Here is a 24,967-nt window from a genome sequence, read left to right as displayed (position 1 = left end):
CCCAGGGACGTAATTGACCTTGTTATCAGATTTTGGTGATCTTTAAGTAGACAAGTCAAAATTTCAAAAACCCCTGTTATGGTGTAGAGTACCTGGCCTTCTCTGATGTAATCAGAGTTAGATTTGATTCAGTGGTTTTATAAAAACAGCTAGGAAGCACAATTTAGCAGTGGTTTGCAGAGAAAAAGAAATATGCTGGCAAAAAAATCCAATTGAGTGATTAAACAGCTCTTCATTTTCTGGCTTTACTTTTATGCTAACAAATTTGTTCTCTGAAAAGTGTCCATAAAGCCAAATATCTGATTAACATCTTTGTAGGGATGGTTTTTCACCTATTACTAAATTAAACTTGCTTCATTGGAAAGGCAGCAAGATGCATCCTCATTTCAATATCTACTGAAATAATACAGGTTGACACCAGGAAACATTAACGCCACTGCATCCTTGCTGCTTTCTCATGTGGAAGTCTGTTTAATGTGAAAACAAGGTGATATCTAATTAGCACACAGGTAAGGAATTAAGAAAATCTTTATTTAAGGGTGAAGATGTTTCTCACAAAATTGTTGCCCCAATGCATCATTGAAATTCAAGCTGGAAAGATGATTTTAATATATCACTTGTACATTTTGTATTGCTCTTCTGGTGACAATGTAGTTTGTTTTTGTCAATTACCATTTTAATAATAGGGTAAAGAAAATTAAGTGGATTTTTGAAAGAAAACAATACTGTCAATATACTATTAAAACAAATTAAAATGGTAAAAGTTATTGTACTTTAAGTAAAAATAAAAGCTAAAATATCAATCCCAGTTTTGGATTACTTTAATGAACAAAAAAAAATGCATATAGCAAAGGATAGTTTCAATCTGCCTACCTCTGGGTTATGGGCCCAGCATGCTTCCATTGCAGTACTCTGCTGCACATGTAAGTGCAAGAGATCCTGAAGCACTCACTCATCATGCGAAAGTACCAATGTGTTTCTTCATTGGTTGCTGGAAGAAACATCTTACAAAAACTCTCCAGATTATTGACTTTTTAAAGTTTTTCTAGGAAACGTTCTAGATGAATGCTTATTAGTCTTTGTCAGTATGTACTTTTTGCAAAGTGTCTCTGTGGCGCAATCGGTTAGTGTGTTCAGTTATTAATCAAAAGGTTGGTGGTTCAATCCCACCCAGGGATGTAATTGACCTTGTGATCAGATTTTGGTGATATTTAAGTAGACAAGTCAAAATTGCAAACCCCCTCTTATGGTGTAGGGTACCTGGCCTTCTCTGATGTAATCAGAGTTAGATTTGATTAAGTGATTTTATAAAAAAAACAGCTAGGAAGCACAATTTAGCAGTGGGTTGCAGAGAAAAAGAAAAATGCTGGCAGAAAAATCCAATTGAGTGATTAAACAGCTCCTAATTTTCTGATTTTATGTTTATGCTAACAAATTTGCTCTCTGAAAAGTGTCCACAAAGCCAAGTCTCTGATTAACACCTTTGTAGGAATGTTTTTTCACCTATTACTGAATTAAAAATGCTTCATTGGAAAGGCATCAAAGATGCATCCTCATTTCAATGTCTACTGAAATAATACAGGTTGACACCAGGAAACGTCACTGCATCCTTGCTGCTTCCTCATGGGGAAGTCTGTTTAATGTGAAAACAAGGTGATATCTAATTAGCACACAGGTAAGGAATTAAGAAAATCTTTATTTAAGGGTGAAGATGTTTCTCACAAAATCGTTGCCCCAATGCATCATTGAAATCCAAGCTGGAAAGATGATTTTAATATATCACTTGAACATTTTGTATTGCTCTTCTGGTGACAATGTAGTTTGTTTTTGTCAATTACCATTTTAATAATCGGGTAAAGAAAATTAAGTGGATTTTTTAAAGAAAACAATACTGTCAATATACTATTAAAACAAATTAAAATGGTAAAAGTTATTGTACTTTAAGTAAAAATAAAAGAGCAAAAATATCAATCCCAGTTTTGGATTACTTTAATGAACAAAAAAAAATGCATATAGCAGAGGATAGTTTCAATCTGCCTACCTCTGGGTTATGGACCCAGCATGCTTCCATTACAGTACTCTGCTGCACATGTAAGTGCAAGAGATCCTGAAGCACTCACTCATCATGGGAAAGTACCAATGTGTTTCTTCATTGGTTGATGGAAGAAACATCTTACAAAAACTCTCCAGATTATTGACTATTTAAAGTTTTTATAGGAAACGTTCTAGATGAATGCTTATTAGCCTTTGTCAGTATGTACTTTTGCAAAGTGTCGCTGAGGTGCAATCAGTTAGTGTGTACGGCTATTAACCAAAAGGTTGGTGGTTCAATCCCACCCAGGGATGTAATTGACCTTGTTATCAGATTTTGGTGATCTTTAAGTAGACAAGTCAAAATTTCGAAAACCCCTGTTATGGTGTAGGGTACCTGGCCTTCTCTGATGTAATCAGAGTTAGATTTGATTCAGTGATTTTATAAAAACAGCTAGGAAGCACAATTTAGCAGTGGGTTGCAGAGAAAAAGAAATATGCTGGCAAAAAAATCCAATTGAGTGATTAAATAGCTCTTCATTTTCTGGCTTTATTTTTATGCTAACAAATTTGTTCTCTGAAAAGTGTCCACAAAGCCAAGTATCTGATTAACATCTTTGTAGGGATGTTTTTTCACCTATTACTAAATTAAACTTGCTTCATTGGAAAGGCAGCAAGATGCATCCTCATTTCAATATCATCTGAAATAATACAGGTTGACACCAGGAAACATTAACGCCACTGCATCCTTGCTGCTTTCTCATGTGGAAGTCTGTTTAATGTGAAAACAAGGTGATATCTAATTAGCACACAGGTAAGGAATTAAGAAAATCTTTATTTAAGGGTGAAGATGTTTCTCACAAAATTGTTGCCCCAATGCATCATTGAAATTCAAGCTGGAAAGATGATTTTAATACATCACTTGTACATTTTGTATTGCTCTTCTGGTGACAATGTAGTTTGTTTTTGTCAATTACCATTTTAATAATAGGGTAAAGAAAATTAAGTGGATTTTTGAAAGAAAACAATACTGTCAATATACTATTAAAACAAATTAAAATGGTAAAAGTTATTGTACTTTAAGTAAAAATAAAAGCTAAAATATCAATCCCAGTTTTGGATTACTTTAATGAACAAAAAAAACGCATTTAGCAAAGGATAGTTTCAATCTGCCTACCTCTGGGTTATGGGCCCAGCATGCTTCCATTGCAGTACTCTGCTGCACATGTAAGTGCAAGAGATCCTGAAGCACTCACTCATCATGCGAAAGTACCAATGTGTTTCTTCATTGGTTGCTGGAAGAAACATCTTACAAAAACTCTCCAGATTATTAACTTTTTAAAGTTTTTCTAGGAAACGTTCTAGATGAATGCTTATTAGTCTTTGTCAGTATGTACTTTTTGCAAAGTGTCTCTGTGGCGCAATCGGTTAGTGTGTTCAGCTATTAATCGAAAAGGTTGGTGGTTCAATCCCACCCAGGGACGTAATTGACCTTGTGATCAGATTTTGGTGATATTTAAGTAGACAAGTCAAAATTGCAAACCCCCTCTTATGGTGTAGGGTACCTGGCCTTCTCTGATGTAATCAGAGTTAGATTTGATTAAGTGATTTTATAAAAAAACAGCTAGGAAGCACAATTTAGCAGTGGGTTGGAGAGAAAAAGAAAAATGCTGGCAGAAAAATCCAATTGAGTGATTAAACAGCTCTTCATTTTCTGGCTTTATTTTTATGATAACAAATTTGTTCTCTGAAAAGTGTCCACAAAGCCAAGTATCTGATTAACATCTTTGTAGGGATGGTTTTTCACCTATTACTAAATTAAACTTGCTTCATTGGAAAGGCAGCAAGATGCATCCTCATTTCAATATCTACTGAAATAATACAGGTTGACACCATGAAACATTAACGCCACTGCATCTTTGCTGTTTTCTCATGTGGAAGTCTGTTTAATGTGAAAACAAGGTGATATCTAATTAGCACACAGGTAAGGAATTAAGAAAATCTTTATTTAAGGGTGAAGATGTTTCTCACAAAATCGTTGCCCCAATGCATCATTGAAATCCAAGCTGGAAAGATGATTTTAATATATCACTTGAACATTTTGTATTGCTCTTCTGGTGACAATGTAGTTTGTTTTTGTCAATTACCATTTTAATAATCGGGTAAAGAAAATTAAGTGGATTTTTGAAAGAAAACAATACTGTCAATATACTATTAAAACAAATTAAAATGGTAAAAGTTATTGTACTTTAAGTAAAAATAAAAGAGCAAAAATATCAATCCCAGTTTTGGATTACTTTAATTAACAAAAAAAATGCATATAGCAGAGGATAGTTTCAATCTGCCTACCTCTGGGTTATGGACCCAGCATGTCTTTCATTACAGTACTCTGCTGCACATGTAAGTGCAAGAGATCCTGAAGCACTCACTCATCATGGGAAAGTACCAATGTGTTTCTTCATTGGTTGATGGAAGAAACATCTTACAAAAACTCTCCAGATTATTGACTTTTTAAAGTTTTTCTAGGAAACGTTCTAGATGAATGCTTATTAGCCTTTGCCAGTATATACTTTTGCAATGTGTCTCTGTGGCGCAATCAGTTAGCGTGTTCGGTTATTAACCAAAAGGTTGGTGGTTCAATCCTACCCAGGGACGTAATTTACCTTGTTATCAGATTTTGGTGATCTTTAAGTAGACAAGTCAAAATTTCAAACCCCCTCTTATGGTGTAGGGTACCTGGCCTTCTCTGATGTAATCAGAGTTAGATTTGATTAAGTGATTTTATAAAAGAACAGCTAGGAAGCACAACTTAGCAGTGGGTTGCAGAGAAAAAGAAATATGCTTGCAGAAAAATCCAATTGAGAGATTAAACAGCTCTTCATTTTCTGGCTTTATTTTTATGCTAACAAATTTGTTCTCTGAAAAGTGTCCACAAAGCCAAGTATCTGATTAACACCTTTGTAGGGATGGTTTTTCACCTATTACTAAATTAAACTTGCTTCATTGGAAAGGCAGCAAGTGATTTCATCCAAGCAGTGGGTCAAAGTTGGCTTCAACCCTCGTCTGCTTATGAAAAGAGAAAAGGGATATGCAGGGCATGGCGGCCTTTTGCGACGCTTGGATGACCCCTAGTTCGCATTAAACACCCCCACCCTCCTTCGGTGTGGGGCTCATGTTGGCCATGCCCCAGCCCCTGAAGCATTCAAGCTGATTTCTTGCAGCTGCTGGGTACTGTAACAGCTCCAGAGCTGCTCTGTAAGGCAAGTAAAAGGGTGTGGGCCCTGCAGCACTACCTGTAGTTTGCATTGTGCATTGGAAGGCACAAAGTAAGCAGACGGGAGGAGAAGTCAGGATAGTGCACAAGGTTATAGAAGGGAGGGGCTCAAGAAAAGAGAAGTGGAAACAGACAGCATACTAGGCTGGAGAGAGACCTGAGACAAAGAGATCTGAATTATACGAGAGCCGTCCAGGTGAAACACAAATTATGCAGTCAAGTTTCCCACATTTGGGGAAATCGCAAGGGGCAGCACACCCAGAGTGCAATGGGTGAGCCTTGCCCTGGGAGAAGCACCTTCATGATCATAGTATCTCACCTGGCAGGTTAGTAGGAGTTGGGCTAGAGCTGGGGAGGGTCGCTGCTCGGGCACTACCTGTCAAGTGAAGGAGATCCAACTGAGGCAGCACAAGGGAACTCTCAAAAGAAGAACAAGGCTAGAGGAAGATCTGAGACAAAGAAATCTGACTTTTACCAGAGCTGACCAGAGGAAAGCACAAACACAGTCCACCACTACCACAAATAATGCAGTCGAGTTTCCCACATTTGGGGAAATCACAGGGGTCAGCATACCCAGAATGCAATGAATGAACCTTACCCTTGGAGAACAATCTTCATGACAATAGTATCTCCTATGCAAAATAAGTATGATTTGGGATAGGGCTGGGGAGGGCCGCTGCTCAGGCACATCTCTGTCAAGTAAAGGAGATTCAACTGAGGCAGCACAAGGGAACTCTCATCTGGGGACAACAACTGCAGGGAGAACACATATTTTCAGATGAACATGGGGTGGCAGAAGGCTGCCTAATACTGAAGCACCCCCAAACAACAAACCAAATGCAACAACTAGTGCAAGCATTCCTGGGGGATGGCCTGCAGCAGATGGATTTGAATATGGTGATGTCATCCAAGCAGTGGGTCAAAGTTGGCTTCAACCCTCGTCTGCATATGAAAAGAGAAAAGGGGCGTGCAGGGCAAGGAGGCCTTTTGTGGTGCTTGGATGACCCCTAGTTCGCATTAAGCACCCCCACCCTCCTTCGGTGTGGGGCTCATGTTGGCCATTCCCCAGCCCCTGAAGCATTCAAGCTGATTTCTTGCAGCAGCTGGGCACTGTAACAGCTCCAGAGCTGCTCTGTAAAGCAAGTAAAAGGGTGTGGGCCCTGCAGCACTACCCGTAGTTTGCATTGTGCATTGGGAGGCACAAAGTAAGCAGACGGGAGGAGAAGTCAGGATAGTGCACAAGGGTATAGAAGGGAGGGGTTTAAGAAAAAAGAAGTGGAACCAGACAGCAAACTAGGCTGGAGAGAGACCTGAGACAAAGAGATCTGAATTACATGAGAGCCGACCAGGGAAAACTCAAATTATGCAGTCAAGTTTCCTACATTTGGGGAAATCGCAGGGGCAGCACACCCAGAGTGCAATGGGTGAGCCTTGCCCTGGGAGAAGCAACTTCATGATCATAGTATCTCACCTGGCAGGTAAGTAGGAGTTGGGCTAGAGCTGGGGAGGGTCGCTGCTCGGGCACCCCCCTGTCAAGTGAAGGAGATCCAACTGAGGCAGCACAAGGGAACTCTCGAAAGAAGAACAAGGCTAGAGGAAGATCTGAGACAAAGAAATCTGACTTTTACCAGAGCTGACCAGAGGAAAGCACAAACACAGTCCCCCACTACCACAAATAATGCAGTCGAGTTTCCCACATTTGGGGAAATCACAGGGGTCAGCATACCCAGAATGCAATGAATGAACCTCACCCTGGGAGAACAATCTTCATGACCATGGTATCTCCTATGCAAAATAAGTATGATTTGGGATAGGGCTGGGGAGGGCCGTTTCTCAGGCACATCTCTGTCAAGTAAGTTGCATTTGATTTGTTGTTTGGGAGTGCTTCAGTATTAGGCAGCCTTCTGCCCTACCATGTTCATCTGAAAATATGTGTTCTCCCTGCAGTTGTTGTCCCCAGATGAGAGTTTCCTTGTGCTGCCTCAGTTGAATCTCCTTTTGGAGAAGACCTCAATAAGATTGTAGCTGATCTGGCTACTGCTAAAACAGCTTGCCTACCTAGTATTACTCCTACCACGCAGAAGGCTAAAAGTACTTTTCTTGGCCCTTTCATCCTCCAGGTAAAGCGTACCCAAGGTCAGGCATACCCAAAGCAAGCTCATGTTTCCAGACCTGCCAAGCCCAGACTGAAGCAATCCTGGGCTGCCCATCAGCCTGCTTCCAAAACGGACAAGCCTGCCGCATGACGGTGCAGGCCTCCCTCTGGGGGATCCCAGGGTGGGGGGCCCGACTTCTAGGTTTGGCAAAGAAAGGTATAATTCTAAGCTAGAGAATTCTGTTTGGAGCTCACCTTGTACTTTGTGAAGAAATAATCCGCATTGTGGCTGAGCAGATACATGTAGTGTGAGGCTGCAAACTGCATGGATCTGCTGCGTTGTAATGCTGATTCTTTTTTTTTGCAAAGTACCAATAGCTTCATATAATGTTCACAATTTTTACGCAGGATCAAATAGCTCAATAGGTAGGGTGTTTGATTAGAATTCAACAGGTTATAGGTTTGAATCCTGGGTATGGTAGTTTGAGATGTGTTATTTAATAAAGTATGTTGTTCTGACTGCCGGCATCCTATCACCTGGGATATCATACTAAATAAATGGAGTTGATCAAATTTTTTTTTTTTTAACTAGGGACAATTTCCAGATACTTCTCTTTATAACTGAGATTGCCCCCTGGAACTTCACATCAGTTGACAACTATGCATGAGTGGGCAGTGCTTGCCCTGGATCTGCCCACCCATTTATGTGCCGTCATAAAATAAAGCATGACTAACAGTTATCCTGGGCGTACACTACACAATTATCTGTCAGGCTATCTATCCAGTCTGGATGGATGGAATGAAAATCTGGTAATGTATAGGAGCAAATGTCAATTAACCATTTGCTCCCAAACACTAGAAAAGTGGTCAAAAATGGTCATTACACAAATTGGTTAAACCCAAAATTTAACCAATTTGTTTAGGGGACCATTTTTGTCCATTTTTTAGTGTTTGAGAGTAAATCGTTGATGGTCATTTGCTCACATAGATAACCGGATTTCTATTCCAACCAGCCAGTGTTGGAGAGATGGTCTGCCAGATTACATAATGCATACCAGAGCCATAACTAGACTTTTTGGTGCCCTGTGACAGAGAATTATATGCCCTCCCCCCCATTTTTGCAATATGGACAAAAGGCGCATGCCTTGTGGGGAAGGGGCATAACAAGATTGGTCTCAGAGAAAGCACATGAGATATGAAGATATATCTAGTATACTTGACACTCAATGGTTTGTGGTATTGCCGGGGTGCCCTCCTTAAATGCTTATACAGTCACACATGGCATGTTTGTGTAAATGGCATATCAGCAGTCAGCACTAACTGGTGACATGCCATTTGTACAAGTAAGCCATATGTGACTAATATATAAACATACTTTATTAAATAACACCTCAAACTATCATACCCAGGATTCAAACCTATAACCTGTTAAATTCTAATCAAACACCCTACCCATTGAGATAATTGATCCTGCATCTATTCTAACCTCCAAAAACAGATTCAGTTGCATTTTCCAGCGTGTTTTGTTTGCGCCTTTGCAAATGTCTTACATCGACAAACTTATTTAGTACTATTTTGCAAATAGGGTTACATTGTCGCAACATTGTGTTCCCTAATTGCTTGATTTTTTAAATGCAAAAATTGATAAAGACACCTGATAATTGCTCTGTGGAGTCTTCTTTTGTGTCTACTTCTTATCTACATTTAATTCCCTACCTATAATCAAGGCATTTTTAAATGCTGGGCGCTGCCAGGACGTGAGGCCTACCTAGTCTTTAGATCTGAATTTGAATGTACTTGTGAACTAACTTAATTTCCTACTTCTAAATTCATTCCTAAATTCACTACTTACATTAATCCTGTAGTTGGGCATTTTGAGCCTTCAATTGTGGGCATTGTTTTGTGTCCAGACCAGCAGCTGGTGGTGTGCATTTGCTGGAAAGGCATCGAAGACCTCCGATATGCTGCATCTCCTGATGTGTGTCTGCCTCAAGTGGCTGTCAGCAAATGCATGCTAGACACCCCATTCCAAGCTGATTGTGACATCACGGAACATGCATCATAGAACAGGCATGCTAGAACATGGGTCTTCAACCTGCGACCCTCCAGCTGCTGTGGAACTACATATCCCAGCATGCCCTGCCTCAGTTTTAGCATACCTTAATAGCAAAACTGTGGCAGGGCATGCTGGGATGTGTAGTTTCACAGCAGCTGGAGGGCCACAGGATGAAGACCCATGTGCTAGAACCAAACCGCAGGTACATTGAATGCTAGCAAGCTGAATGTTTAAATCCTTTTTGTTCCGCAGCATTCCAATGCGGAAGATTCCATGGAACCAGAGATTATTCCATTGAGAAGGACATGCTGCCTGGATGACTGCACTGTGCAAATTAAATCACGGAGCCAGTTGGCTTGTGGGTGGCTCTGGTGACTGGGTGGTTGGGTGGGCGGTGTGTCGGAGGTGGAGCACATGCAAATGAATGTGTATCATCCAGCTAGTGAGAGAGAAAACTCATGCAGGAGTGTGCCTGCTTGTCAGTGAGTTATGCACCTTGCCAGACGTCAAATCTACATGGAGCAACTGGAGGGGACAAGAGCAGGTTTGGAAAATATAGACAGAAGAGCATATATGCTGGCGCATTCTCCATGATTGTGTCAGCTTATGTTTTGGTGCACTGCACTTTCCTCCACTAAGTTTTAGCCATTTTGTTTAAACGCAAGTGTAGTTGCTTCTCGCTCTTTTGGCTGTGATATTGTATTGTGGTTGAAGAGTCTGCTGGTGGGATTGTTTTCTTCATTGGCGAGAGACTGAAGATATTCCAGGATGGAAGGCTTGGGAACACTATCCGTTTTTCAGTTGTGGAAGAGTTGAAAGACCGGATTGGACTACATTCTATAGTAAAGGGTATCTTTGTATTTATTAATCCTCCCTTTATATGTGTCTGTCTTTCAATAAAGCTTTGGGCTTGTGATTCCGTCACCCTCTTACACTCCACACCCATAGCCTTATTAACTATTGTATTGTTTAAATGTATAGTGCAGTTCATGATTTATAGTGTAGGCTGGCCTGTGCTGTAGTTCTTGAACTGTACTATACCGACAGCATTTGTATTGTGTTTTGGCTGTGCTGCAACACAGTACTTATGTGTGTAATGTTTATGTATGTTTTTTTGCTTCTTTATGTCAATAAAGACTGCTTTTTCAATCCAATATCTGAAAACAATCAATGTTTATCTTTGATGGCAATAGAAGTGGTATGATATTTGCTGCTTTTGAAAGGCAATATCTGATATGTCCCCTATCTGGGAACCATATATTAAATGGCTTTTCAGAAAAGGGAGATGGGAGAAGAGCTTTCAGTACTTGTAGGACCGATGCACATTTCCTATTCTAGCCTCCAAAAACAGATTCAGTTGCATTTTCCAGCATGTTTTGGATGCGCCTTTGCAAATGTCTTACATCGACAAACTTATTTAGTACTATTTTGCAAATAGGGTTACATTGTTGCAACATTGTGTTCCCTAATTGCTTGATTTTTTAAATGCAACAATTGATAAAAACACCTGATAACTGCTCTGCGGAGTCTTATTTTGTATCTACTTCTTATCTACATTTAATTCCGTACCTCTAATCAAGGCATTTTTAAATGCTGGCGGCTGCCAGGACGTGAGGCCTACCTAGACTTTAGATCTGAATTTGAATGTACTTGTGAACTAACTTAATTTCCTACTTCTAAATTCATTCCTAAATTCACTACTTACATGAATCCTGTAGTTGGGCATTTTGGGACTTCGATTGTGGGCATTGTTTTGTGTCCAGACCAGCAGCAGGTGGTGTGCATTTGCTGGAAAGGCATCGAAGACCTCCGATATGCTGCATCTCCTGATGTGTGTCTCCCTCAAGTGGCTGTCAGCAAATGCCTGCTAGACACCCCATTCCAAGCTGATTGTGACATCACGGAACATGCATCATAGAACAGGCATGCTAAAACATGGGTCTTCAACCTGCGACCCTCCAGCTGCTGTGGAACTACACATCCCAGCATGCCCTGCCTCAGTTTTAGCATACCTTAATAGCAAAACTGTGGCAGGGCATGCTGGGATGTGTAGTTTCACAGCAGCTGGAGGGCCACAGGATGAAGACCCATGTGCTAGAGCCAAGCCGCAGGTACATTGAATGCTAGCAAGCTGAATATTTAAATCCTTTTTGTTCCGCAGCATTCCAATGCGGAAGATTCCATGGAACCAGATATCCTTCCATTGAGAAGGACATGCTGCCTGGATGACTACACTGTGCAAATTAAATCACAGAGCCAGTTGGTTTGTGGGTGGCTCTGGTGACTGGGTGGTTGGGTGGTTGGGTGGGTGGTGTGTCGGAGGTGGCGCACATGCAAATGATTGTGTATCATCCAGCTAGTGAGAGTGAAAACTCATGCAGGAGTGTGCCTGCTTGTCAGTGGGTTATGCACCTTGCCAGACGTTAAATCTACATAGAGCAGCTGGAGGGGACAAGAGCAGGTTTGCAAAATATAGATAGAAGAGCATATATGCTGGCGCATTCTCCATGATTGTGTCAGCTTATGTTTTGGTGCACTGCACTTTCCTCCACTAAGTTTTAGCCATTTTTGTTAAGCTCAAGTGTAGTTGCTTCTCGGCCTTTTGGCTGTGATCTTGTATTGTGGTTGAAGGGTCTGCTGGAGGGAGGGATTGCTTTCTTCATTGGCGAAAGACCAAAGATATTCCAGGATGGAAGGCTTGGGAACACTATCCGTTTTTCAATTGTGGAAGAGTTGAAAGACCGGATTGGACTACATTCTATAGTAAAGGATGTCTTTCTATTTATTAATCCTCCCCTTATATGTGTCAGTCTTTCAATAAAGCTTCGGGCTTGTGATTCCCTCACCCTCTTACACTCCACACCCATAGCCTTATTAACTGTTGTATTATTGTACAGTTTAAATGTATAGTGCAGTTCATGATTTATAGTGTAGGCTGGCCTGTGCTGTAGTTCTTGAACTGTACTATACCGTCAGCATTTCTATTGTGTTTTGGCTGTGCCGCAACGCGGTACTTATGTGTGTAATGTTTATGTATGTTTTTTTGCTTCTTTATGTGCATCGGTCCTACAAGTACTGAAAGCTCTTCTCCCATCTCCCTTTTCTGAAAAGCCATTTAATATATGGTTCCCAGATAGGGGACATATCAGATATTGGATTTCAAAAGCATCAAATATCATACCACTTTTATTGCCATCAAAGATAAACATTGATTGTTTTCAGATATTGGCTTGAAAAAGCAGTCTTTATTGACATAAAAAAAAACATACATAAACATTGCACACATAAATACAGTGTTGCAGCACAGCCAAAACACAATACAAATGCTGACGGTATAGTACAGTTCAAGAACTACAGCACAGGCCAGTCTACACTATAAATCATGAACTGCACTATACATTTAAACTATACAATAATACAACAGTTAATAAGGCTATGGGTGTGGAGTGTAAGAGGGTGAGGGATTCACAAAACCGAAGCTTTTTTGTAACACAGACACATATAAGGGGAGGGTCAATAAATAGAAAGATATCCTTTATTATAGAATGTAGTCCAATCCGACCTCTGTGCTCTTCCACAACTGAAAAACAGATAGTGTTCCCAAGCCTTCCATCCTGGAATATCTTTGGTCTTTCGCCAATGAAGAAAACAATCCCTCCCTCCAGCAGACCCTTCAACCACGATACAAGATCACAGCCAAAAGGCCGAGAAGCAACTACACTTGAGCTTAACAAAAATGGCTAAAACTTAGTGGAGGAAAGTGCAGTGCACCAAAACATAAGCTGACACAATCATGGAGAATGCGCCAGCATATATGCTCTTCTATCTATATTTTGCAAACCTGCTCTTGTCCCCTCCAGCTGCTCTATGTAGATTTAACGTCTGGCAAGGTGCATAACCCACTGACAAGCAGGCACACTCCTGCATGAGTTTTCTCTCTCACTAGCTGGATGATACACAATCATTTGCATGCGCTCCACTTCCGACACACCACCCACCCAACCACCCAGTCACCAGAGCCACCCACAAGCCAACTGGCTCCGTGATTTAATTTGCACAGTGTAGTCATCGAGGCAGCATGTCCTTCTCAATGGAAGGATCTCTGGTTCCATGGAATCTTCCGCATTGGAATGCTGCGGAACAAAAAGGATTTAAATATTCAGCTTGCTAGCATTCAATGTACCTGCGGCTTGGCTCTAGCACATGGGTCTTCATCCTGTGGCCCTCCAGCTGCTGTGAAACTACACATCCCAGCATGCCCTGCCACAGTTTTGCTATTAAGGTATGCTAAAACTGAGGCAGGGCATGCTGGGATGTGTAGTTCCACAGCAGCTGGAGGGTCGCAGGTTGAAGACCCATGTTTTAGCATGCCTGTTCTATGATGCATGTTCCATGATGTCACAATCAGCTTGGAATGGGGTGTCTAGCAGGCATTTGCTGACAGCCACTTGAGGGAGACACACATCAGGAGATGCAGCATATCGGAGGTCTTCGATGCCTTTCCAGCAAATGCACACCACCTGCTGCTGGTCTGGACACAAAACAATGCCCACAATCGAAGTCCCAAAATGCCCAACTACAGGATTCATGTAAGTAGTGAATTTAGGAATGAATTTAGAAGTAGGAAATTAAGTTAGTTCACAAGTACATTCAAATTCAGATCTAAAGACTAAACACAAAACACAAAATAAGACTCCACAGAGCAATTATCAGGTGTCTTTATCAATTGTTGCATTTAAAAAATCAAGCAATTAGGGAACACAATGTTGCGACAATGTAACCCTATTTGCAAAATAGTACTAAATAAGTTTGTCGATGTAAGACATTTGCAAAGGCGCAAACAAAACACGCTGGAAAATGCAACTGAATCTGTTTTTGGAGGTTAGAAAAGATGCAGGATCAAGTAGCTCAATGGGTAGGGTGTTTGATTAGAATTCAACAGGTTATAGGTTTGAATCCTGGGTATGATAGTTTGAGGTGTTATTTAATAAAGCATGTTTATATATTAGTCACACATGGCTTACTTGTACAAATGGCATGTCACCAGTTAGTGCTGACTGCTGATATGCCATTTGCACAAACATGCCATGTGTGACTGTATATGCATTTAAGGAGGGCACCCCGGCAATACCACAAACCATTGAGTGTCAGGTATACTAGATATATCTTCATATCTCATGTGCTTTCTCTGAGACCAATCTTGTTATGCCCCTTCCCCACAAGGCATGCACCTTTTGTCCATATTGCAAAAATGGGGAGGGGGGGGGGGGCATATAATTCTCTGTCACAGGGCACCAAAAAGTCTAGTTATGGCTCTGGTATGCATTATGTAATCTGGCAGACCATCTCTCCTTTACTTGACAGAGATGTGCCTGAGCAGTGGCCCTCCCCAGCCCTATCCCAAATCATACTTATTTTGCATAGGAGATACCATGGTCATGAAGATTGTTCTCCCAGGGTGAGGTTCATTCATTGCATTCTGGGTATGCTGACCCCTGTGATTTCCCCAAATGTGGGAAACTCGACTGCATTATTTGTGGTAGTGGGGGACTGTGTTTGTGCTTTCCTCTGGTAAAAGTCAGATTTCTTTGTCTCAGATCTTCCTCTAGCCTTGTTCTTCTTTCGAGAGTTCCCTTGTGCTGCCTCAGTTGGATCTCCTTCACTTGACAGGGGGGTACCCGAGCAGCGACCCTCCCCAGCTCTAGCCCAACTCCTACTTACCTGCCAGGTGAGATACTATGATCATGAAGGTGCTTCTCCCAGGGCAAGGCTCACCCATTGCACTCTGGGTGTGCTGCTCCTGCGATTTCCCCAAATGTGGGAAACTTGACTGCATAATTTGTGTTTCCCCTGGTCGGTTCTCGTATAATTCAGATCTCTTTGTCTCAGGTCTCTCTCCAGCCTAGTTGGCTGTCTGTTTCCACTTCTCTTTTCTTGAGCCGCTCCCTTCTATACCCTTGCGCACTATCCTTACTTCTCCCGTCTGCTTACTTTGTGCCTTCCAATGCACAATGCAAACTACAGGTAGTGCTGCAGGGCCCACACCCTTTTACTTGCCGTACAGAGCAGCTCTGGAGCTGTTACAGAGCCCAGCTACTGCAAGAAATCAGCTTGAATGATTCAGGGGCTGAGGCATAGCCAACATGAGCCCCACACCGAAGGAGGGTGGAGATGTTTAATGCGAACTAGGGGTCATCCAAGCGCCGCAAAAGGCCGCCATGCCCTGCACGCCCCTTTTCTCTTTTCACATGCAGATGAGGGTTGAAGCCAACTTTGACCCACTGCTTGGATGACATCACCATATGCAAATCCATATGCTGCAGGCCTTCCCCCAGGAATGCTTGCACTAGTTGTTGCATTTGGTTTGTTGTTTGGGGGTGCTTCAGTATTAGGCAGCCTTCTGCCCTCCCATGTTCATCTGAAAATATGTGTTCTCCCTGCAGTTGTTGTCCCCAGATGAGAGTTCCCTTGTGCTGCCTCAGTTGAATCTCCTTTACTTGACAGAGATGTGCCTGAGCAGCGGCCCTCCCCAGCCCTATCCCAAATCATACTTATTTTGCATAGGCGATACCATGGTCATGAAGATTGTTTTCCCAGGGTGAGGTTCATTCATTGCATTCTGGGTATGCTGACCCCTGTGATTTCCCCAAATATGGGAAACTCGACTGCATTATTTGTGGTAGTGGGGGACTGTGTTTGTGCTTTCCTCTGGTCAGCTCTGGTAAAAGTCAGATTTCTTTGTCTCGGATCTTCCTCTAGCCTTGTTCTTCTTTCGAGAGTTCCCTTGTGCTGCCTCAGTTGGATCTCCTTCACTTGACAGGGGGGTACCCGAGCAGCGACCCTCCCCAGCTCTAGCCCAAATCCTACTTACCTGCCAGGTGAGATACTATGATCATGAAGGTGCTTCTCCCAGGGCAAGGCTCACCCATTGCACTCTGGGTGTGCTGCTCCTGCGATTTCCCCAAATGTGGGAAACTTGACTGCATAATTTGTGTTTCCCCTAGTCGGCTCTCGTATAATTCAGATCTCTTTGTCTCAGGTCTCTCTCCAGCCTAGTTTGCTGTCTGTTTCCACTTCTCTTTTCTTGAGCTGCTCCCTTCTATGCCATTGGGCACTATCCTGACTTCTCCCGTCTGCTTACTTTGTGCCTTCCAATGCACAATGCAAACTACAGGTAGTGCTGCAGGGCCCACACCCTTTTACTTGCCATACAGAGCAGCTCTAGAGCTGTTACAGTGCCCAGCTGCTGCAAGAAATCAGCTTGTATGCTTCAGGGCCTGGGGCATAGCCAACATGAGCCCCACACCGAAGGAGGGTGGAGGTGTTTAATGCGAACTAGGGGTCATCCAAGCGCCGCAAAAGGCCGCCATGCCCTGCACGCCCCTTTTCTCTTTTCATATGCAGATGAGGGTTGAAGCCAACTTTGACCCACTGCTTGGATGACATCACCATATGCAAATCCATCTGCTGCAGGCCTTCCCCCAGGAATGCTTGCACTAGTTGTTGCATTTGGTTTGTTGTTTGGGGGTGCTTCAGTATTAGGCAGCCTTCTGCCCTCCCATGTTCATCTGAAAATATGTGTTCTCCCTGCAGTTGTTGTCCCCAGATGAGAGTTCCCTTGTGCTGCCTCAGTTGAATCTCCTTTACTTGACAGAGATGTGCCCGAGCAGCGACCCTCCCCAGCTCTAGCCCAACTCCTACTTACCTGCCAGGTGAGATACTATGATCATGAAGGTGCTTCTCCCAGGGCAAGGCTCACCCATTGCACTCTGGGTGTGCTGCCCCTGCGATTTCCCCAAATGTGGGAAACTTGACTGCAGAATTTGTGTTTCCCCTGGTCGGCTCTCGTATAATTCAGATCTCTTTGTCTCGGGTCTCTCTACAGCCTAGTTTGCTGTCTGTTTCCACTTCTCTTTTCTTGAGCTGCTCCCTTCTATGCCATTGGGCACTATCCTGACTTCTCCCGTCTGCTTACTTTGTGCCTTCCAATGCACAATGCAAACTACAGGTAGTGCTGCAGGGCCCACACCCTTTTACTTGCCGTACAGAGCAGCTCTAGAGCTGTTACAGTGCCCAGCTGCTGCAAGAAATCAGCTTGTATGCTTCAGGGCCTGGGGCATAGCCAACATGAGCCCCACACCGAAGGAGGGTGGAGGTGTTTAATGCGAACTAGGGGTCATCCAAGCGCCGCAAAAGGCCGCCATGCCCTGCACGCCCCTTTTCTCTTTTCATATGCAGACGAGGGTTGAAGCCAACTTTGACCCACTGCTTGGATGACATCACCATATGCAAATCCATCTGCTGCAGGCCTTCCCCCAGGAATGCTTGCACTAGTTGTTGCATTTGGTTTGTTGTTTGGGGGTGCTTCAGTATTAGGCAGCCTTCTGCCCTCCCATGTTCATCTGAAAATATGTGTTCTCCCTGCAGTTGTTGTCCCCAGATGAGAGTTCCCTTGTGCTGCCTCAGTTGAATCTCCTTTACTTGACAGAGATGTGCCCGAGCAGCGACACTCCCCAGCTCTAGCCCAACTCCTACTTACCTGCCAGGTGAGATACTATGATCATGAAGGTGCTTCTCCCAGGGCAAGGCTCACCCATTGCACTCTGGGTGTGCTGCCCCTGCGATTTCCCCAAATGTGGGAAACTTGACTGCAGAATTTGTGTTTCCCCTGGTCGGCTCTCGTATAATTCAGATCTCTTTGTCTCGGGTCTCTCTACAGCCTAGTTTGCTGTCTGTTTCCACTTCTTTTTTCTTGAGCCCCTCCCTTTTATACCCTTGTGCACTATCCTGACTTCTCCTCCTCTCTGCTTACTTTGTGCCTACCAATGCACAATGCAAACTACAGGTAGTGCTGCAGGGCCCACACCCTTTTACTTGCCTTACAGAGCAGCTCTGGAGCTGTTACAGTGCCAAGCTGCTGCAAGAAATCAGCTTGAATGCTTCAGGGGCTGGGGCATGGCCAACATGAGACCAACACCGAAGGAGGGTGGGGGTGTTTAATGCAAACTAAGGGTCATCCAAGCGCCGCTAAAGGCCGCCATGCCCTGCACGCCCCTTTTCTCTTTTCATATGCAGACGAGGGTTGAAGCCAACTTTGACCCACTGCTTGGATGACATCACCATATGCAAATCCATCTGCGGCAGGCCTTCCCCCAGGAATGCTTGCACTAGTTGTTGCATTTGGTTTGTTGTTTGGGGGTGCTTCAGTATTAGGCAGCCTTCTGCCCTCCCATGTTCATCTGAAAATATGTGTTCTCCCTGCAGTTGTTGTCCCCAGATGAGAGTTCCCTTGTGCTGCCTCAGTTGAATCTCCTTTACTTGACAGAGATGTGCCTGAGCAGCGGCCCTCCCCAGCCCTATCCCAAATCATACTTATTTTGCATAGGAGATACCATGGTCATGAAGATTATTCTCCCAGGGTGAGGTTCATTCATTGCATTCTGGGTATGCTGACCCCTGTGATTTCCCCAAATGTGGATAACTCGACTGCATTATTTGTGGTAGTGGGGGACTGTGTTTGTGTTTTCCTCTGGTCAGCTCTGGTAAAAGTCAGATTTGTTTGTTTCAGATCTTCCTCTTGCCTTGTTCTTCTTTCGAGAGTTCTCTTGTGCTGCCTCAGTTGGATCTCCTTCACTTGACAGGGGGGTGCCCGAGCAGCGACCCTCCCCAGCTCAAGCCCAACTCCTACTTACCTGCCAGGTGAGATACTATGATCATGAAGGTGCTTCTCCCAGGGCAAGGCTCACCCATTGCACTCTGGGTGTGCTGCCCCTGCGATTTCCCCAAATGTGGGAAACTTGACTGCATAATTTGTGTTTCCCCTGGTCGGCTCTCATATAATTCAGATCTCTTTGTCTCAGGTCTCTCTCCAGCCTAGTTTGCTGTCTGTTTCCACTTCTTTTTTCTTGAGCCCCTCCCTTTTATACCCTTGTGTACTATCCTGACTTCTCCTCCTGTCTGCTTACTTTGTGCCTTCCAATGCACAATGCAAACTACACACCCTTTTACTTGCCTTACAGAGCAGCTCTGGAGCTGTTACAGTGCCAAGCTGCTGTAAGAAATCAGCTTGAATGCTTCAGGGGCTGGGGCATTGTCAACATGAGCCCCACACCGTAGGAGGGTGAAGGGGTTTAATGCGAACTAAGGGTCATCCAAGCGCCGCAAAAGGCCGCCATGCCCTGCATACCCCTTTTCTCTTTTCATATGCAGATGAGGGTTCCAGCCAACTTTGGCCCACTGCTTGGATGACATCACCGTATGCAAATCCGTCTTCTGCAGAACTTCCCCCAGGAATGCTTGTACTAGTTGTTGCATTTGGTTTGTTGTTTGGGGGTGCTTCAGTATTAGGCAGCCTTCTGCCCTCCCATGTTCATCTGAAAATATGTGTTCTCCCTGCAGTTGTTGTCCCCAGATGAGAGTTCCCTTGTGCTGCCTCAGTTGAATCTCCTATACTTGACAGAGATGTGCCTGAGCAGCGGCCCTCCCCAGCCCTATCCCAAATCATACTTATTTTGCATAGGCGATACCATGGTCATGAAGATTGTTCTCCCAGGGTGAGGTTCATTCATTGCATTCTGGGTATGCTGACCCCTGTGATTTCCCCAAATGTGGGAAACTCGACTGCATTATTTGTGGTAGTGGGGGACTGTGTTTGTGCTTTCCTCTGGTCAGCTCTGGTAAAAGTCAGATTTCTTTGTCTCAGATCTTCCTCTAGCCTTGTTCTTCTTTCGAGAGTTCCCTTGTGCTGCCTCAGTTGGATCTCCTTCACTTGACAGGGGGTGCCCAAGCAGCAATCCTCCACAGCTCTGGCCCAACTCCTACTTACCTGCCAGGTGAGATACTATGATCTTCACTGTTAGGGCAATCAGGATGTGGAATTCCCTGCCAGGGAAGGTGGTAATGGCGGACTCTGTAATTGGATTTAAAAAAGGAATGGATACATTTCTGAATGAAAAAGCTATCCAAGGTTATAATACTTAAAATATCAACATGGTTAATCCGGGGGTAACATGAGTTGTAGTAGCTAACTTGTCATAAAACATTATTCAGCAAGTATGTAGAATCATCACAACTTAAAACAGGTTGAACACGATGGGCAATTTGCCTCTATTCAACCTCAAAAACTATGTTACTATATGTTACTATATTACTATGTTACTGTAGTATACAGAACACCACAATGCAATGAGCAGTGATAGTGAGCACTGATGAGGATACTAGAACTGACACTGAGCAGCAAGATGCAGCACTGGACTATTAGTAATGTACTGTAGTATGCTGAGCACAACAATGCAGCACAAGACAATGAGCAGTGATACTGAGCACTGATGAGGATACTACTGAGAACTGACACTGAGCAGGAGAGACACACTACTGGTATTACTGAGCAGCAATAAGTATCCACTGATACTGAGCACTGATATTGAGATTTCCACTGAGAGAACATAGCCACGTCCTCTCCGCTCTCTCTTCAATGCACGAGTAAAAATGGCGGCAACGCGCAGCTCTTTATATGGAATCCGAATCTCGCGAGAATCCGACAGCGGGATGATGACATTTTCCCTTGTTCAGGTTTTCCGAGTCAGGCGGGAACAACCGAGCCTGCCTCGGACCAGTGTAAACCACGTAGAGTTCATGTGGAATTCGGTTCTCGGAGAACCGAACCCGCTCCTCTCTACCTTATACCCATCAATTTTTTTTATTTTCAATCTAAGCCCCTGCAGTTTTCTGTAAGCATCTGCTTTGCTATGATGATCAACAAGTCACAAGGGCAAACACTCAGGGCTTGAGGCGTAGATCTTAGGACCAGCTGCTACAAGCATGGCAGAGGTGTCACTATCACTGGTGACACCCAGAGAGGTGGCGAGGGAGATTGTAATGCAGTGCGCGCAGATAAGCAGCGCAATGGTAAAAAGGAGGCATGGTTTCATAGGTAGGGGCGTGGCCTGGTGGCCTGAATCTACATTTTGTTGCTCCGGGTGTCCCTGGGGTTGGGGGCTGCACCGGGGACTAGTGTGTGAGCGGTGCTGGCTCCTGCACAGTGACAGGGCATGGCCACTAGAGATGTGCACCGGAAATTTTTCGGGTTTTGTGTTTTGGTTTTGGGTTCGGTTCCGCGGCCGTGTTTTGGGTTCGAACGCGTTTTGGCTAAACCTCACCGAATTTTTTTTGTCGGATTCGGGTGTGTTTTGGATTCGGGTGTTTTTTTCAAAAAACCCTAAAAAACAGCTTAAATCATAGAATTTGGGAGTCATTTTGATCCCAAAGTATTATTAACCTCAATAACCATAATTTCCACTCATTTTCAGTCTATTCTTAACACCTCACACCTCACAATATTATTTTTAGTCCTAAAATTTGCACCGAGGTCGCTGGATGACTAAGCTCAGCGACCCAAGTGGCCGACACAAACACCTGGCCCATCTAGGAGTGGCACTGCAGTGTCACGCAGGATGGCCCTTCCAAAAAACACTCCCCAAACAGCACATGACGCAAAGAAAAAAAGAGGCGCAATGAGGTAGCTGTGTGACTAAGCTCAGCGACCCAAGTGGCCGACACAAACACCTGGCCCATCTAGGAGTGGCACTGCAGTGTCACGCAGGATGGCCCTTCCAAAAACACTCCCCAAACAGCACATGACGCAAAGAAAAAAAGAGGCGCAATGAGGTAGCTGTGTGACTAAGCTCAGCGACCCAAGTGGCCGACACAAACACCTGGCCCATCTAGGAGTGGCACTGCAGTGTCACGCAGGATGGCCCTTCCAAAAAACACTCCCCAAACAGCACATGACGCAAAGAAAAAAAGAGGCGCAATGAGGTAGCTGTGTGACTAAGCTCAGCGACCCAAGTGGCCGACACAAACACCTGGCCCATCTAGGAGTGGCACTGCAGTGTCACGCAGGATGGCCCTTCCAAAAAACACTCCCCAAACAGCACATGACGCAAAGAAAAATGAAAGAAAAATGAGGTGCAAGATGGAATTGTCCTTGGGCCCTCCCACCCACCCTTATGTTGTATAAACAGGACATGCACACTTTAACCAACCCATCATTTCAGTGACAGGGTCTGCCACACGACTGTGACTGAAATGACGGGTTGGTTTGGACCCCCACCAAAAAAGAAGCAATTAATCTCTCCTTGCACAAACTGGCTCTACAGAGGCAAGATGTCCACCTCATCATCATCCTCCGATTCATCACCGTGTACATCCCCCTCCTCACAGATTATCAATTCGTCCCCACTGGAATCCACCATGTCAGCTCCCTGTGTACTTTGTGGAGGCAATTGCCGCTGGTCAATGTCTCCACGGAGCAATTGATTATAATTCATTTTAATAAACATCATCTTCTCCACATTTTCTGGAAGTAACCTCGTACGCCGATTGCTGACAAGGTGAGCGGCGGAACTAAACACTCTTTCGGAGTACACACTTGTGGGAGGGCAACTTAGGTAGAATAAAGCCAGTTTGTGCAAGGGCCGCAAATTGCCTCTTTTTCCTGCCAGTATACGTACGGACTGTCTGACGTGCCTACTTGGATGTGGTCACTCATATAATCCTCCACCATTCTTTCAATGGTGAGAGAATCATATGCAGTGACAGTAGACGACATGTCCGTAATCGTTGGCAGGTCCTTCAGTCCGGACCAGATGTCAGCATCAGCAGTCGCTCCAGACTGCCCTGCATCACCGCCAGCGGGTGGGCTCGGAATTCTGAGCCTTTTCCTCAGACCCCCAATTGCGGGAGAATGTGAAGGAGGAGCTGTTGACCGATCAAGTTCCACTTGACTTGATAATTTTCTCACCAGCAGGTCTTTGAACCCCTGCAGACTTGTGTCTGCCGGAAAGAGAGATACAACGTAGGTTTTAAATCTAGGATCGAGCACGGTGGCCAAAATGTAGTGCTCTGATTTCAACAGATTGACCACCCGTGAATCCTGGTTAAGTGAATGAAGGGCTTCATCCACAAGTCCCACATGCCTAGCGGAATCGCTCTGTCTTAGCTCCTCCTTCAATGTCTCCAGCTTCTTCTGCAAAAGCCTGATGACGGGAATGACCTGACTCAGGCTGGCAGTGTCTGAACTGACTTCACGTGTGGCAAGTTCAAAAGGTTGCAGAACCTTGCACAACGTTGAAATCATTCTCCACTGCGCTTGAGACAGGTGCATTCCACCTCCTATATCGTGGTCAGATGTATAGGCTTGAATGGCCTTTTGCTGCTCCTCCATCCTCTGAAGCATATAGAGGGTTGAATTCCACCTCGTTACCACTTCTTGCTTCAGATGATGGCAGGGCAGGTTCAGGCGTTTTTGGTGTTGCTCCAGTCTTCTGTACGTGGTGCCTGTACGCCGAAAGTGTCCCGCAATTCTTCTGGCCACCGACAACATCTCTTGCACGCCCCTGTCGTTTTTTAAATAATTCTGCACCACCAAATTCAAGGTATGTGCAAAACATGGGACGTGCTGGAATTTGCCCAGATATAATGCACGCACAATATTGCTGGCGTTGTCCGATGCCACAAATCCACAGGAGAGTCCAATTGGGGTAAGCCATTCTGCGATGATCTTCCTCAGTTGCCGTAAGAGGTTTTCAGCTGTGTGCGTATTCTGGAAAGCGGTGATACAAAGCGTAGCCTGCCTAGGAAAGAGTTGGCATTTGCGAGATGCTGCTACTGGTGCCGCCGCTGCTGTTCTTGCGGCGGGAGTCAATACATCTACCCAGTGGGCTGTCACAGTCATATAGTCCTGAGTCTGCCCTGCCCCACTTGTCCACATGTCCGTGGTTAAGTGGACATTGGGTACAACTGCATTTTTTAGGACACTGGTGAGTCTTTTTCTGAGGTCTGTGTACATTTTCGGTATCGCCTGCCTAGAGAAATGGAACCTAGATGGTATTTGGTACCGGGGACACAGTACCTCAATCAAGTCTATAGTTGGCTCTGAAGTAATGATGGATACCGGAACCACGTTTCTCACCACCCAGGATGCCAAGGCCTCAGTTATCTGGGATGACCATCGACTCCCAGCAGCAACAACAGCAGCGCCAGCAGCAGTAGGCGTTACACTCAAGGATGCATCGGAGGAATCCCAGGCAGGAGAGAACTCGTCAGAATTGCCAGTGACATGGCCTGCAGGACTATTGGCATTCCTGGGGAAGGAGGAAATTGACACTGAGGGAGTTGGTGGGGTGGTTTGCGTGAGCTTGGTTACAAGAGGAAGGGATTTACTGGTCAGTGGACTGCTTCCGCTGTCGCCCAAAGTTTTTGAACTTGTCACTGACTTATGATGAATGCGCTGCAGGTGACGTATAAGGGAGGATGTTCCGAGGTGGTTAACGTCCTTACCCCTACTTATTACAGCTTGACAAAGGCAACACACGGCTTGACACCTGTTGTTCGCATTTCTGTTGAAATACTTCCACACCGAAGAGCTGATTTTTTTGGTATTTTCACCAGGCATGTCAATGGCCATATTCCTCCCACGGACAACAGGTGTCTCCCCGGGTGCCTGACTTAA

At 44.3% G+C, this 24,967-nt stretch overlaps 11 non-coding genes and 2 pseudogenes across 11 annotated transcripts; 9 read left to right on the top strand and 4 right to left on the bottom strand.

Annotated features, from left to right (window-relative positions):
* Positions 1-5,475: 5,475 nt before the first annotated feature.
* Positions 5,476-5,639, bottom strand: LOC135034196 (U1 spliceosomal RNA). Its single transcript, XR_010229461.1, has one exon. It is a non-coding gene; the product is annotated as a U1 spliceosomal RNA (small nuclear RNA).
* A 151-nt stretch (positions 5,640-5,790) lies between these two features.
* On the bottom strand, positions 5,791-5,954 carry LOC135034167 (U1 spliceosomal RNA). Its single transcript, XR_010229438.1, has one exon. It is a non-coding gene; the product is annotated as a U1 spliceosomal RNA (small nuclear RNA).
* A 674-nt stretch (positions 5,955-6,628) lies between these two features.
* LOC135034250 (U1 spliceosomal RNA) lies at positions 6,629-6,791 on the bottom strand. Its single transcript, XR_010229503.1, has one exon. It is a non-coding gene; the product is annotated as a U1 spliceosomal RNA (small nuclear RNA).
* A 152-nt stretch (positions 6,792-6,943) lies between these two features.
* Positions 6,944-7,107, bottom strand: LOC135034301 (U1 spliceosomal RNA). The gene has a single exon (XR_010229549.1). It is a non-coding gene; the product is annotated as a U1 spliceosomal RNA (small nuclear RNA).
* Positions 7,108-14,863: 7,756 nt separating this feature from the next.
* On the top strand, positions 14,864-15,027 carry LOC135034300 (U1 spliceosomal RNA). Its single transcript, XR_010229548.1, has one exon. It is a non-coding gene; the product is annotated as a U1 spliceosomal RNA (small nuclear RNA).
* Positions 15,028-15,169: 142 nt separating this feature from the next.
* LOC135034184 (U1 spliceosomal RNA) lies at positions 15,170-15,332 on the top strand. The gene has a single exon (XR_010229454.1). It is a non-coding gene; the product is annotated as a U1 spliceosomal RNA (small nuclear RNA).
* A 671-nt stretch (positions 15,333-16,003) lies between these two features.
* LOC135034334 (U1 spliceosomal RNA) lies at positions 16,004-16,167 on the top strand. Its single transcript, XR_010229581.1, has one exon. It is a non-coding gene; the product is annotated as a U1 spliceosomal RNA (small nuclear RNA).
* Positions 16,168-16,319: 152 nt separating this feature from the next.
* LOC135034213 (U1 spliceosomal RNA) lies at positions 16,320-16,454 on the top strand (annotated as a pseudogene).
* A 699-nt stretch (positions 16,455-17,153) lies between these two features.
* Positions 17,154-17,316, top strand: LOC135034218 (U1 spliceosomal RNA). The gene has a single exon (XR_010229479.1). It is a non-coding gene; the product is annotated as a U1 spliceosomal RNA (small nuclear RNA).
* Positions 17,317-17,987: 671 nt separating this feature from the next.
* LOC135034217 (U1 spliceosomal RNA) lies at positions 17,988-18,150 on the top strand. The gene has a single exon (XR_010229478.1). It is a non-coding gene; the product is annotated as a U1 spliceosomal RNA (small nuclear RNA).
* A 674-nt stretch (positions 18,151-18,824) lies between these two features.
* Positions 18,825-18,988, top strand: LOC135034164 (U1 spliceosomal RNA). Its single transcript, XR_010229435.1, has one exon. It is a non-coding gene; the product is annotated as a U1 spliceosomal RNA (small nuclear RNA).
* Positions 18,989-19,140: 152 nt separating this feature from the next.
* Positions 19,141-19,282, top strand: LOC135034208 (U1 spliceosomal RNA; annotated as a pseudogene).
* A 676-nt stretch (positions 19,283-19,958) lies between these two features.
* On the top strand, positions 19,959-20,122 carry LOC135034320 (U1 spliceosomal RNA). Its single transcript, XR_010229568.1, has one exon. It is a non-coding gene; the product is annotated as a U1 spliceosomal RNA (small nuclear RNA).
* Positions 20,123-24,967: the final 4,845 nt, after the last annotated feature.

This window comes from Pseudophryne corroboree, unplaced genomic scaffold (genome assembly GCF_028390025.1).
Source record: "Pseudophryne corroboree isolate aPseCor3 unplaced genomic scaffold, aPseCor3.hap2 scaffold_580, whole genome shotgun sequence".
In the NCBI taxonomy this organism is placed as follows: domain Eukaryota; kingdom Metazoa; phylum Chordata; class Amphibia; order Anura; family Myobatrachidae; genus Pseudophryne; species Pseudophryne corroboree.
The sequence above is the reverse complement of the archived record's forward strand: the minus strand, read 5'-3'. Positions and strand labels throughout refer to the sequence as shown.